This window comes from Nicotiana tomentosiformis, chromosome 12 (assembly GCF_000390325.3).
Source record: "Nicotiana tomentosiformis chromosome 12, ASM39032v3, whole genome shotgun sequence".
NCBI lineage: Eukaryota > Viridiplantae > Streptophyta > Magnoliopsida > Solanales > Solanaceae > Nicotiana > Nicotiana tomentosiformis.
This window is the reverse complement of record NC_090823.1, coordinates 19,863,660-19,879,634: the sequence shown is the minus strand read 5'-3', so window position 1 is coordinate 19,879,634 and position 15,975 is coordinate 19,863,660. Positions and strand designations below refer to the sequence as shown.

The 15,975-nt window shown below is 39.4% G+C and overlaps 1 long non-coding RNA gene across 1 annotated transcript; it reads left to right on the top strand.

The window, feature by feature from the left end:
• Positions 1–4,482: 4,482 nt before the first annotated feature.
• Positions 4,483–6,484, top strand: LOC117280284 (uncharacterized). The gene is made up of 2 exons (XR_004510788.2): positions 4,483–4,573; positions 5,830–6,484. It is a non-coding gene; the product is annotated as an uncharacterized lncRNA (long non-coding RNA).
• The last annotated feature ends 9,491 nt before the right edge of the window (positions 6,485–15,975 follow it).

The window sequence follows — 15,975 nt, the reverse complement described above, 5'->3', positions numbered from 1 at the left end:
ATATGATATACAAAATAATAGAAAACCAATAACAATAAGGGCAACATAAATCAACTAGTGATATGCACAGCGGGGCAACAAGAACACCGTTAATATCGCTCAACAATTAATAAGTACAAGTACACCCAATAAAATCAAATCCTTCAAATAAACATCTTTCAAATATAATTCTTCCGAATAAATCTCTTTCAAATATACTTCCTTCAAATAAATCTCTCTCAAATATAATTTCTTCAAATAAATATCTTTCGAATATAATTCTTTCAAATAAATCTTTTTGAATAAAAATCCTTTCAAATAAATATTTTGAATATAATTCTTTCAATTAAAAGTCACCATGTGACACCTCATTTCATAATCATAAAATACGGGTCTCAACCTAATTTCATATTTCCACGACACCTCGTGCCAATTTCTCTATCACAACCGCACGGACAACTCACGTGCCAAATATCATTATCATTTAATCACGGCACCACGTGCCCACATTTCATATCACAACTGCACGGACAATTCACATGCCAATATCATCATTATTTACTCACGACACCTTGTGTCCATATTTCTCTTCATAATCCGCTTGGCAATAGCCACAGGCCCTCAATCTCAATATAAATCAGATTGTTATCAATTTACCAACAACAAGACAAATTGCACAAGGTATAAAAATAAACACAAGAAAAATCACAACATCACATAAAAATTACCAACGCAACAACCCTCCCCCCCCCCTCCCAATCACATATCATCCCTGACAATAATCACCCTTATCTCTCCTATAGCCACCCTTATCTCTCCTATAATAACCTTCATTGTCCCTCCGCTCTGACAATATCAATAGACACTCTTATCGCTCCTATAGCCATCCTTATCGCTCATATAGCCACCTTTATCGCTCATATAATAGCCTCCATTATCGCTCTGTTTAATAGCCTCCCTTATCACTCCGCCCAGACAATATCTCAACACATATAGTAACAGTGAAATGCCACCCTTATGCCCGCATAATGTCAACATTAAAATGCCACCCTTATGCCCGCATAATGTCAATAGTGAAATGCCACCCTTATATTCTCAAAATAATAACTCAATTAACACAACAATTTACACGGAATATTATCACGGCAACGTAACAAAATCAATTCATATGACAATTTTCTCAATGGCCACAACCAATTCCAAAGATATAATAAAATTAATTAATTTCACAATAAATAGCCCAAGGCTCCACACAATGTATACAAAACCTCAAAAACAATCAACAGAGATAGAAAATAATCAGCATAGGGCAACATCTTCATTAATCCAAATTTTGATAATTATATTAACACTTCTTCTTAAGCTTGCTTAATTAATTATTTGCAGAGAAAAAATCCATGATGAAATTAAATTCCAAAAAATATCAAACCATCAAACTCACGGAATTCACATAAATATACAAATAATAATTACATCAAATTGTCATATAAAAATAAATTCAATAAATGTGATTTGAGGTATGGAAAATGGATGATTAAATAAATGCCAATAATTATCCAATTTACTACACAATATGCTCAAGACTTCAACTCAATAAATTTTGTACATATAAGCCCGAGTACGTACTCGTCACCTCGCGTACACGGCTTTTCATATTTCACAAAGGGCACATAAGACTCCTCCACTCAAGGTTAGGCAAGATACTTACCTTTTCATAAGACTCCCCCACTCAAGGTTAGGCAAGATACTTACCTTTTTGAAATTATGTCGATATTCCAAAATTGCCTTCTTGCTTGAATCAACCTTCGGACAGCTCAAATATATCCAAATTAATTGTACAACTTTATTAAAATTCATCGAAAATAATTCCGGATAATAATACGTCGACTTAAGAATTTATTCCAAAAAGTCAACAAAAGTCAACGTTGGGCTTGCCTTTCGGAACCCGACATAAATTTTATGAAATTCGAACACCCATTCCGATACGAGTTCAACCATACCAATTTTATCAAATTTCGATAACAACTCGACCTCCAAATCTTAAATTTTTATTTTTGCAAGATTTTGCCAAATTCTTGATTTCTTCCATTAAAGTCTGAATTAAACGACGAATATAATCATAGATTCATGAAATATAAACACTTTAGGATATAGAACACTTACCCCAACCAAGCTTGTAAAAAATTCCTCCAAAATCGCCCAAATTCGAACTCCATAAATTTCAATCGAAATGAAGAAATGACTGGTTTTCGACCCCTTATGTTTTTGTCTATTTTTGCTTCTGCGGACAAATTTGTCGCAACTGCGAGCTCGCTTTTGCGAGTGAATGCCCGCTTCTGAGAAGATCACTACCCAACCACAAAGTTCGCACACGCGGAGAAATTTCTGCTTCTGCAATGATCGCAGGTGCGCAGCATTGCCGCTTCCGTGCGGCCTCGTCGCTTCTGCGCTGCAAACATCGCACCTGCGATTGCGCAGGTGCGGAAGGCTGTCCGCATCTGCGACCTTCCTCCAGTTCTTGCCAGCTCACTTTTACGACGAAGTCCTCACTTCTGCGAGGTCGCACCTGCGCCCATAATTTCACAAGTGCGATTCCAACAGATGCTGCCCAAAAATAACAGAATTTCCAGCAGCTCTTCAAGTCTTAAAATCAACTCCGTTAGCCTTCCGAAATTTATCCGAGACCCTCGGGACCTTAACCAAATATACCAACATGTCCCAAAATACAATACGAACTTAGTCGAGGCTTCAAACCATGTCAAACAACTTCGAAAATACGAATCGCGCATCAAATCGAATTATGAGTTTTCAAATCTTCCAACTTCTATATTTTACGCCGAAACGTATCAAATCAATCCGGAATGACTTCAAATTTTGCACACAAATCATAAATGACGTAATGGAGCTATTCCAATTTCCAGAATCAAAATCCGACCTCGTTATCAAAATTTCAACCTTCGGTCGGACTTTCCAAAAATATCTTATTTTCCAACTTTCGCCAAAATGCGTCGAATTGTCCTACGGACTTCCAAATCCAAATCCGAACATACGCCCAAGTCCGAAATCATCATACGAAACTATTGCCATCATCAAAATTTTATTCCGGGGTCGTTTGCTCAAAAGTCAACTCTACGGTCAATTCTTTCCATTTAAGCTTCTAAATAGGAATTGTTCTTTCAATTTAATTCTGAATCTTCCGAAAATCAAACTCGACCACACACGCGGGTCATAATACATATTGCGAAACTGCTCATGACCTTGAGTCACTGAACATGGCGTAAATTCCTAAAACGGTAAGTCGGGTCGTTACATTCTCCCCCTCTTAAACATACGTTCGTCCTCGAACGTGTCAAGAATCTTTCTGATGACATTAAATTATTGAGTGCATTATTTTACACATGCTCACGGGTGATTCTACGTCACCGTAAATTTAACAAGGGTCCGACAACATCATCTCAGTGGAGATTATTTCTTTTATTCACACTTATAAGCTTTTAAGCCAATTCCTTACACTCCCAATAAATTTCGAATTCCTTACATCAACACACGGTATTAGTCTCAACCGGATGTAGCAATTCGTGCCTACGCACGCATCATACGTATGTCTATAACCACATCTCTGGTCGTAATAGCTGTTTATAATTAATTTTCAGTATCCTCAATTAATCTCATATTCACCAAAATCTCATTTCAACTTTTCGTAACACTTATAGCAACACGCGAGACATGAATACCTCATAATTATTTACCCGAATTAACGAGTCACATTTAACGCCACCTGGGCACTCACCTTATAGGCTAAAACTCAATGTTTACAGCACGAATATGGCTAAATATGCATAAAAACATATAAAAGAATTATCAAATAAGCCTAAAATTATAAGATCTGCATATCGAGTTAGTAAAACTACTATCATGCGCGAATTCAGTCAAAAGCAACTGATCATGAACAACTTAGCAGGTAATATATATTCCCCTGGTGTTGGGACTGAACCCCTATTTTCTTATGCCTTTATTATGTTAGAGCATATCCAAGCATCACAACCATAGTCCTACTGTGGAACACATCCACAAATTTTATATACGGTAGTGTTAGAACACATCCAAACACTCCTGCGTAATACTCTCGCATACGGTAGTGATGGAACACATCCAGACACCCTTGTGTAAATTTTTTTTTTTTTGCAATGTTAATCTTATCACAATTGACGATACGAGCATGTCGTGATATTGCATAATATCTCTAACATATCACTTTATAGGTTAATATAATGTATCAGTAATTTAGATTGAATTTAGGTGTGCTAGACGAGCCTAGCGTCTTGGTCTATGTTATGTGTTTCTCTCTTATGCTATGACGGGTTATGAGGGTCACATAATTATTCGCACACATATTTTGAAATCTTTTTTCTTTTATTTTATTTTCCTTTTTTCTCCACAGCGCGGGTTGGAATTCTCTTTCACTTATTTTTAGCATTGTGAGTTGGAACTCTTCTGTTAAATCTGACTTTATTCCCTTTTCTTTTATTCCACTTCACTTCGCACTTCAAAGTTCAAACCCACCATCGGCGTCTTCAAATTCTTCCATTTTCCGGTAAGTTTTCGCTCAATAATCTCACTATCTCAAAATTCACTCGCCTTTTATATTATTTATTTTATTTTCCTTTTTTTGGCCTTTAAGTAATTAACCCTACATTTAGTGATTAAGGGATTTTGCAATTTTCCATAGTGATTTGTAGCCCTGCACTTTGTTAGTGTTTGTATCTTTGTAAGGTTGAAAATGAGTTTTAGTTATATACATTGTCCGCATAAAAAATTTTTATACCATCGGGTTACCTTTATCTAGTTTGTCTTATTTTTAAATTAAAAAATTTCACATAAAAACAACTCTAACATCCTACTTTTTAATTTAATGGCTGATATTCAAGTTTACAAATGTCTAACCCAAAAGGAACTGGCACATATCCGAAAAGGGGCGTTTTCCCTCTTTTTTGGATTCAGAAAACTCTGAAACGAGATATTTTCTCTTTCTTTCTATTCTTCTTCCCCAAATTTTTGTTACAAAATTATATCAGTTATCACTTGGGCCTACAGCCCATCCTAGTTTGGCCCATACTGTACATAATTTAAATTTTTTTTGTACCCAATAGCCCACATTAAATTAGCAACAGTAATTCAGCTTTTTCTATTTGGCTCTTTCTCTCTCTCTTCTTCTCACATCTTTTACATACTCTTCTCTACTCCAAAGAAGAAACCGTCCGCCATTGTTGCTTCTCCCCCGGTTTTTTGAATTTTCTTTGTTCTTTTTAGATAATGTTTCCTTTCATTTTATCACTATTTTGTCTTTGATTTTTGTTAAATTTTTTATTTTTTAGCTATTCATATTTTAATTTTTTTTATTGTACAATGTGGTTGTGTTTTTCTTTCGTTTTTTGTTCCTTCTATCTCCATTCTAAGTTTACATTTTGTATTTCAGTTTGCATGCATTTTTATTTTGTTTTTTAGGGTATAACTTTTTTTTATGATTTTTGTTACAATGTGGATTTTGATTTTGGGTAAACTTTGTTGTTATACGACTGTTTCTTTCATTTTTATTTGATTTTGCAGTGTTGTTTTGGTTGAGTATTATCAGTTTATCGGTGTTATTTTTGTTTTGATTTTTTAGTTACAACGTCGTTTAGCTTTTAGTTCATAGCCTCTGTTTTTGGTTTAAATGTATTTTCTTCACTTTTTAAAGCTTTTTGTTGTTAATTTGCTTGTGTTTGTGTTCATAGCCTCTGTTTTAGTTTGGTTTTTGTGCTTTTCTTCACTTTCTTCACTCTTCTCAAATCTTTGTTTGTTTTATTCCAGCAAATGCGTTCAAAAATGAATGCTTCTAAATATAGTTCGAAGGTTGGTGGTAAAGGGGTTAAGATTGATTATGCTGCTACATTGAGGGACTTGCCCTTAATCCCTGATTCTGAAGCGGATAGGCATGTCCAGGCCCCGATAATGATGATTTTCAGTCTCCTGCTCCTACAGAAAATCCCAACAAGAAAGCAATCGAATGACCCATTCGCAGAAAAAGAATACTGTTAAGAATGTTAGAATGAGGAGTAAGAAATGCGGTCGACCTGAAAAAACTAAAGAAAAGATGAAATTTAATACGGTCGACGAAGATGATGCTGGCCCTAGTGTTAAAACAGAAAAAGAGAAAGATTGACGATGATGGTGAAAGTGGTCTTGATGGTATATCAAAGGAACAAAGGATTGCTACTCGCTGCAAATTCAAGAAGAGAAAAGTTAAGTTGAAGGTATTCCGTATAGTGCTATTAGTTTTATACAAGTTTATTACAAAGTTATACACTTGTTTATATATCTTGTATTTGTGTGCTTCTTGATGTTTATTCGTTAATGATATTTTTTGTTTTTGATTTCTTTCTTATTGTTTTAGCACACATATTCAGTATTTGTACAAACTTATACTAAAAAATTGTAAACAAATATATAAATTAGTGTTGCAGTACATGTGTTTTATATATAAATATGTGTATAATTTTGTATAAACTTGTATAAGAATGTATAAAATTAATAGCACTATGGGGAATACCTTCAACTTAGCTTTTCTCACCTTGAATTTGCGGCGAGTAGCAATCCTTTGTTCTTTGGATATACCATCAGAACCACTTTCACTATCGTCGTCGATCTTTCTCTTTTTCTGTTTAACACTGGGGCTAACATCATTTTCATCGACCATATTAAATTCCAGCTTTTCTTTAGATTATTCAGGTCGGACGCATTTCTTACCCCCTCTGTAATGACCTAACCGGTCATTTTGACATTTAGAATCTTGTTCCCTTAAATAAAACTCCCATATGTGCTTTTATTAATTTATAACTTGCGGGGACGGTTGGTTCAGGATTTGGAAGTGTTCGGGTTGAAATCGGAACTTGGTTCCTTAAGTTGGCCTTAAAATGCTAAATTTAACTTCGCTCAATATCTTTAGAAAACGATCCCAGAATCGGGATTTAACGGTTCCAATAACTCCGTATGGTGATTTTGGACTTAGGAGCGTGTTCGTAATTTTATTTGGAAGTCCGTAGTTAAATTAGGCTTGAAATGGCTAAAACAAGAATTTAAGTTTGGAAGTTTGAATGGGGAGTTGACTTTTTGATATCGGGGACGGAATCCAATTCTGAATATTTTTATAGTTCTATTATGTCATTTAAGACTTGCACGCAAAATTTGGTGTTATTCCGAGTAGTATAAATATGATTCGGCGCGTTCGGAGAAAGTTAGAAACTTGAAGTTCATATTTTGATCCAATTCGGTTTTGGGTGCGATTCTTAGTTTTGTTGTTGAATTTAGTATTTTGAGAGTTTGAGAAAGTCCGTGTTATATTTTCAGACTTGTTGGTGCATTTGGAGGGTCCCGGGGGGCTCGAGTGAGTTTTGGACCACCCGGAGCTACGTTGGAAAAAACCAGAAATTTCGAGTTCTGGTTTCCTTCTTCGCGAACGCGGAAGGACCTTCGCTCTCGCGAAGAAGGAAAATGGGAGCTGGGCTTTTACCCTTCGCGGTTCGCGTAGAGGGTGACGCGTTCGCGAAGCTCGGGAGGTTTGGCCTACGCGTTCGCGAAAGAGGAATGGGAACAGTGTGGATTTTTCCCTACGCGTTCGCGAGGGAGCTCACGCGTTCGTGAAGGGCAAGCCAGTAAGCCTTCGCGTTTGCGAGACCCCTGTCGCAATCGCGAAGGGTAAATTTGAGGCTGAGAAAAATGGCCTTCGCTAACGCGAAGCCATGACCGCGTTCGCGAAGAAGGGGTCATCAGTGCCGGGCAGAATGTCTTAAAAATGGGGTTTTACCATTTTTAACCCCATTTCTTCCATTCTTGGGCGATTTTGGAGCTTTTTGAGAGGGGATTTCAACTAGCAACTTGAAGGTAAGTTAATTCTACACACTTTGAGTTAAATACATAGATTATGGGTAGATTATAACCGGTAAATCTTAGAAATCAAAGGTTAGAAGAAAAACCTAGAATTTTATAAAAAATGAGTTTTTAACCACGAAAATGGTTATGAAATTAGATAGAAATTATATATTTGAGTTCTTGAGATTATAGGTAAACGTTTTCCTCCAAAAATTTTCGGAATTCGGGCACGTGGGCACGGTGTGAATTTTAAAAATTTTATCATTTTGGATACGGTAATTTATTTAATAGGTGAATTTCAAATTATTGAACATGTATTAATTATTTTATAACACTTTTGGATAGTTTCGGATTTTTCGGCATCGAATTGAGGTTTTTACGCGATATTTTGATTGGAAAGTAGACTTTGAGACAAGATAAGTCTCTTGTCTAATCTTGTGAGGGGAAATTTACCCCATAGGTAATTAAATTGATAATTGTTGTTAATTGCGGGGATACGTACGCAAGAGGTGACGAGAGTTCGTACGTAGCTACTATTTATGCTAGAGTCCGGGTAGTTTAGGACTCAAAGCATGAATTATGTGTATAAATTATATCATGTATTTAATTAAATTAATTGAAATATATTGTGAATTGTTAGGGAAAGATAGTAAAATATGGAAATCTTATATACTTAATTTTCTGCTTTAATTAATTTAATTGTTAAAAGAATTTGTTCATCCTCTCGAATTAATCTATAATAAATATACTCTCATTCCCAGGTAAATAAGAAAATGTCCTCCTTTCTTGTGGAGCGGGACGAACGCCTTGGCAGTATAAATGCATCTATGGATCGCGACGCACGTCCCTCGGCAGTGTACACGACACTCTGGATCGGTCCGTACGACCTCGGCAGAAATTGTGCCTAATAATAATAATAATTACATGATGCCTTGATATTTTAAATTGCAGCTTGTGAATTTAATTAATACATTGGAAATTATTGCATTTGAAGGAATTTAATTATTTCTGCTGATTAAATAAAATTATTGTTAACTCTGTGAATCATGTTGATTTAAATATTATAGTTTTATTTCAATTATTATTATTGACCCTTAGTGAGTGTCAAAGTCGGCCATCACGTCTCTACCTCTTCGGGATTAGGCTTGATACTTACTGGGTACACGTTTACATACTCATGCTACACTTGCTGCACTTTTTCTGAAGGACCTGAGACATGTGCTATTGTTGGGCCTATCGACGCGCACCCTCGATATCCAGAGGTTTAGTGGTGAGCTACCCTTCTGAGTCATTCTGCATCAACTAGTGCCTCTTCCTAAATTTTTATTCTGTCTATTTTATTCCAGAAAGTATTTGTAATTTTTGTATAATCTACTAGATGCTCATACACTTGTGACACCAGGTCTTGGCACACACACTAGTAGAATTTTTTGGACTTGATTATTTTTTATTTATTTACTAGAATCTTTTCATATTGTTTTAAATTCCTACAATTAAGAAGAGTTTAATTACTCAGTTAATTTTGAAAGAATTGAATATGGGTTTAAATTACTAGTTAGCTTGCCTAACTGTAGTGTTGGGCGCTATCACGGCCTATATGTGAAATTGGGTCGTGACAACATGGTATCACAGAACTAGGCTTACGTAGGTCTCACAAGTTATGAGCAGACCTAATAGAGTCTTGCGGATCGGTACGGAGATGTCTGTACTTATCTTCGAGAGGCTATAGGGTGTTAGAAAACTACCTTTCTTCATCTTCCATCGTGCAACTGATGTAGTACTAAATATCTTTCTCGTATTCTCTCACAGATGGTGAGGACGCGCTCTAATGAGGTTCCAGGCCAAGGAAGAGTTACCCCCTCCCCCCCCTGTTTCTAGAGGCTAAGGCTGAGGCCGAGGGAGGGCTCCAGCTCGTGGTAGGAGGCAAGGACGTCCATGAATGTTCCAGTTATGCCGCCAGTGGGTCCAGCAACGAATCCCACTATTGAGGAACATGGTGAGGTGCTTATGGCAGAGTCAGCTCCGGTGGATTTCACATCTGCACCGGAATTTTAGGATGTCATGGGTCGTATGATGCGGTTCATGGACACTATGACTCATGCTGGTTTATTTCCGGCAGACCCAGCCACATCTCAGGTGGGCGGGGGAGCACAGACTCCGACCGCACATGCTCCTGGACATGCAGCTATTGTATATCAGACCCGGGGTGCACTACCCGTCAGTGGAGCCCAGCCAGTGGCAGCAGCTACACCTGAACCTAGGCCAGCTGCAGCCGCTGATCCGTAGAAACTATTGGACAGATGGACTAGACTACATCCTCCTGTCTTTGGGGGTGGGCGACATGAGGATCCCTGGGATTTCATTGATCGATGCAAGGATAGACCGTACAACATGAGGATATTGGAGTCTCATGGGGTTGACTTTGCTACTTTTCAGCTAGAAGGTAGAGCCCGTAGATGGTGGAAGTATTATCTTCTTGGCAAACTAGTAGATTCTCCTCCCATGACTTGGGACAGGTTCACCCGTATCTTCCTGGACAAGTATATTCCACCCTCCCAGAGGGAAGAGTTGCGGTTTCAGTTTGAGCAGCTCCAGCAGGGTCAGATGTCAGTGACCGATTATGAGGCGAGGTTCTCTCAGTTATCTCGCCATGCACTTATGATACTCCTTACTGAGGCGGAGAGAGTGCGGAGGTTTGTTGTGGGTTTACATACTAGCATTCAGGCCACTATGGCTCGAGAGGTTGAGATGGGTACTTCTTATGAGCTAGTCGTGGAGATAGCCCGGAGGATTGAGGGTGTGCGTCAGCGGAGCCGAGAGCAGGTTATGAGAGATAAGCGGTTTAGATATTCTGGAGAGTTCAGAAGTGCTCCGTCTGGGGGTAGAGGTCAGTTCGTGAAAGGGCAGACCAGCAGGCCCCCTTATCCAGCACCACCTCCTACTCGGGGTGCTCCAGTACGACCTTATTTCAGTGCTATACCAGAGAGTTCTTATCGCCCACCAGCTATTCAGGGTTCTTCCAGTGGGTATTCACGTCACTAGGGCCAGATTCTTAGTCAACAGCCCATTGTACCTAAGAGTTATTACGAGTGTGGGGATCGCATTCACATACGGAGATTCTGCCCCAGATTTTGGGGTAGACCAGTGCAGCAGGGTCAGTAGCCCATGATTATCGCACCAGTTGCTCCACCAGTAGTCCGACCACCAAGAGGTGGAGGACAGATGGGTAGGGGTCGTCCTAGAGGTGGAGGTCAGCTAGGTAGAGGCCAGCCAGTTGGCGCTCCAGCTCGGTTCTATGCTTTTCCGGCCGGATCAGATGCAGAGGCCTCAAATGCCGTGATTACGGGTATTATTTCTGTTTGTGGAAAAGATGCCTCTGTATTATTTGATCCAGGGTCTACATATTCCTATGTGTCCTCTCTATTTGCTCAATTTCTGGGTGTTTCTCGTGAGTCTTTGAGTACTCCCGTTTATGTGTCCACTCATGTGGGAGATTCTGTTGTTGTAAATCGGATCTACTGGTCCTGTATTATTACATTCTGTGGTTATGAAACTAGAGCAGATCTCCTATTGCTTGAGATGAGCGATTTTGAAATTATCCTGGGCATGGACTGGTTATCTCCATATCATGCCATCCTAGATTGCCATGCCAAGACTGTTACCTTGGCTATTCAAGAATTTCCTAGGTTGGAGTGGAAGGGTTCATCTGTTAGTGTACCTAATCGGGTTATTTCTTTTATGAAGGCTCAACACATGGTTGAGAAGGATTGTTTAGCTTATCTAGCCTATGTTCGGGATACTACTACAGAGACTCCGACTATTGATTCAGTGCTTATAGTTCGGGAGTTCTCCGATGTATTTCCTTCAAATCTTCCAGGCATGCCACCAGATCGTGATATTGATTTTTGTATTGACTTGGCTCCGGATAACCATCCTATATCTATTCCATCGTATCGCATGGCTCCGAAAGAATTGAAATAATTGAAAGAACAGCTTGAGGAGTTACTAGCCAAAGGGTTCGTCAGACCGAGTGTATCGCCTTGGGGTGCACCAGTATTATTTGTGAAGAAGAAGGATGGTACTATACGGATGTGTATTGATTATCTCCAATTGAACAAAGTCACTATTAAGAACAAATACATGTTGCCGCGTATTGATGATCTATTTGACCAGTTGGAGGGTGCTAGGGTGTTCTCTAAGATTGACTTGATGTCGGGGTACCATCAGTTGAAGATTCGGGATTTGGATGTTTCGAAGACTGCTTTCAGGACTAGATATGGTCATTATGAGTTTCTGGTGATGTCCTTCGGTTTAACTAATACCCCGGCAACGTTTGTGGATCTGATGAACAGGGTATTCATGCCATATTGATTCATTTGTCATTGTCTTCACTGATGATATTTTGATTTACTCGCGCAACAAGGAAGAGCACAAACAACATATGAGAGTAGTGCTTCAGATGTTGCGGGAACAAAAGTTATATGCTAAGTTCTCTAAATGTGAGTTTTGGCTATAGTTTGTAGCCTTTTGGGGCATATTGTATCGGGCGAGGGTATTAAAGTTGATCCCAAAAAGATTGAGGCAGCTCAGAATTGGCATCGTCCCACTCCGGCGACTGAGATCAAGAGTTTCCTAGGTTTAGCAGGTTATTATCGTCGATTCGTGAAGGGTTTCTCATCTATTGCAGCATCTTTGACCAAATTAACCCAAAAGGGTGCTCCGTTCCGATGGTCCGATGATTGTGAGGCAATCTTTCAGAAGCTCAAGACAGCATTGACTACAACACCAGTGTTAGTGTTGCCTTCCGATTCGGGGATGTATATAGTGTATTGTGATACTTCACGCGTGGGCTTGGGTTGTGTATTAATGCAGGGAGAGCGAGTTATTGCATATGCTTCACGACAGCTGAAGCCCCACGAGAAGAATTATCTGGTACATGATTTGGAGTTAGTTGTGATTGTTCACGCTCTTAAGATTTGGAGGCATTATCTTTATGGGGTGTCTTGTGAGGTTTACACTGACCATCGCAGTTTGCAGCATTTTTTAAAGTAGAAGGACCTAAATTTGAGGCAGCGCAGATGGCTGGAGTTACTAAAAGATTATGATATTACTATCTTGTATCATCTGGGCAAAGCAAATGTGGTTGCAGACGCCTTGAGTAGAAATACGGAGAGTATGGGTAGTTTGGCTTTCATTTCAGCTGAGAAGAGGCCATTAGCTTTGGATATTCAGTCCTTGGCTAAAAGACTTGTGAGGTTGGATATTTTAGAGCCCAGCTGAGTTTTTGCCTGTGTTGTAGCTCAGTATTCACTATTTGAACAGATCAAGGCTCGCCAGTATGATGATCTACACTTAATGGTTCTTTGAGAAACGGTACTACGGGGTGGTGCCAAGGAAGTTACTATTGGCGTGGGTGGTGTTCTGCGACTCCAGGATCGTCTATGTGTTCCTAATGTGGATGAACTGAGGAAAAAGATCCTAGAGGAAGCACACAGTTCTCGGTATTCTATTCATCCAAGTATTACGAAGATGTATCGTGACTTGAGGCAACATTATTGGTGACGGCGAATGAAAAAGGACATAGTTGAGTATGTAGCTAGGTGTCTAAATTGCCAACAAGTTAAATATGAGCACCAGAGGCTAGGTGGCCTACTTCAGCAGATGACTATACCGGAGTGGAAATGGGAACGCATTACTATGAACTTTGTAGTTGGGTTGCCGCGGACCTTGTGGAAGTTTGATGAAGTTTGGGTCTTTGTGGACAGGTTGACCAAGTCGGCACACTTCATTCCGGTTGTGACTACGTATACTTCTGAGAGGTTGGCCCAAATATATATTCAGGAGATAGTTCGGTTGCATGGTGTGCCAATTTCCATCATATCAGATAGAGGCCCTCAGTTTACTTCCCATTTCTGAAGAGCAGTATAGAGTGAATTGGGGACCCGTGTAGAGCTCAGTACAACCTTTTATTCGCAGACCGGCGGGCAGTTAGAGCGTACAATTCAGATTTTAAAGGATATGCTCAGGGCATGTGTGATTGACTTTGGAGGTCAGTGGGATCGTTTCTTGCCTTTGGCTGAGTTTACTTATAATAATAGTTACTAATCCAGCATTGAGATGTCTCCATTTGAGGCTTTATATGGTCGGCGATGTCGTTCGCCCATCGCATGGTTTGAGCCCGGTGAGGCTAAGTTATATGGTACTGAATTGATGAAGGATGCCTTGGAAAAGGTAAAGTTGATTCAGGAGCGACTTAGTACAACGCAGTACAGACATAAGAGTTACGCAGATCAGAAAGCGCGTGATTTATCATTTACAATGGGTAAAAAAGTTCTCTTGAAGGCTTCGCCGATGAAGGGAATCATGAGATTCGGGAAGAAGGGAAAGTTAAGACCAAGGTTTATAGGCCCATTTGAGGTGTTGAGACGAGTTGGGGAGGTTGCTTATAAGCTTGCCTTGCCTTCTAGTCTATCAGGAGTTCATCCGATTTTCCATGTATCTATACTCCGGAAGTATCATGTCAACCTATCACATGTGTTAGACTTCAGCACGGTTCAACTAGATAATAGTTTGGGCTATGAAGAAGAACCAGTTGCCATTGTTATTAAACAGGTTCGCCAGTTGAGGTCCAAGAGGATTTCTACAGTAAGAGTCCAGTGGAGGGGCCAACCAGTCGAGGAAGCGACTTGGGAGGCCGAGAAAAATATGCGGAGCAGATATCCACACTTATTCAGCACTCCAGGTACAATTCTAAACCCGTTCGAGGACGAATGTTTGTTTAAGAGGTGGAGAATATAATGACCCAACCGGTTATTTTGATCTTTAAAATCCCGTTCCCCTAAATAAAACTCCGCGTGTGTGCTTTTATTAATTTATGAATTGCGAGGACGTTTGGTTCGGGATTTGGAAGTGTTCAGGTTGAAATGGGAACACTTGGTTGCTTAAGTTGGCCTTAAAATGCTATGTTTGACTTCGGTCAACATTTTTAGAAAACGACCCCGGAATCGGGATTTGACGGCTCCAATAGCTCCGTATGGTGATTTTGGACTTAGGAGCGTGTTCAAAATTTTATTTGGAAGTCCAATAGTTAAATTAGGCTTGAAATGGCTAAAACAAGAATTTAAGTTTCGAAGTTTGACCGGGGAGTTGACTTTTTTATATCGGGGTCGGAATCTAATTCCGAAAATTTTTATAGTTCTGTTATGTCATTTAAGAGTTGCACGCAAAATTTGGTGTCATTCCAAGTAGTATAAATATGATTCGGCGCGTTCGGAGGAAGTTAGAAACTTGAAGTTCATATTTTGATCCATTCGGTTTTGGGATGCGATTCTTAGTTTTGTTGTTGAATTTCGTGTTTTGAGAGTTCGAGCAAGCCCGTGTTATATTTTCAGACTTGTTGGTGCATTTTAATGGGGTCCCGGGGAATCGGGTGAGTTTTGGACCACCCGGATCTAAGTTGGAAAAAACTAGAAATTTCCAGTTTTGGTTTCCTTCTTCGCGAACGCAGAAGGACCCTCGCGTTCGCGAAGAAGGAAAATGTGAGTGTGCTTTTGCCCTTCGCGTTCGCATGGAGGGTGACGCGTTCGCGATGGTAGGTACGCGTTCGCGAAAGAGGAATGGGACCGGTGTGGATTTTTCCCTACGCGTTCGCGAGAGAGATCACGCGTTCGCGAAGGGCAAGCCAGTAAGCCTTCGCGTTCGCGAGACCCCTGTCGCGTTCGCGAAGGGTAATTTTGAGGCTGAGGAAAATGGCCTTCGCGAATGCGAAGTCTTGACCGCGTTCGCGGAGAAGGGGTCATTTGTGCCGGGCAAAATGTCTTAAAAATGGGGTTTTACCAATTTTTAACCTCATTTCTTCCATTCTTGGGCGATTTTGGAGCTTTTTGAGAGGGGATTTCAACTAGAAACTTAGAGGTAAGTTAATTCTATACACCTTGAGTTAAATACATAGATTATGGGTAGATTATAACCGGTGAATCTTAGAAATCAAAGGTTAGAAGAAAAACCTAGAATTTTATAAAAAATGAGTTTTTAACCACAAAAATGGTTATGGAATTGGATAGAATTTATATATTTAAGTTCTTGAGA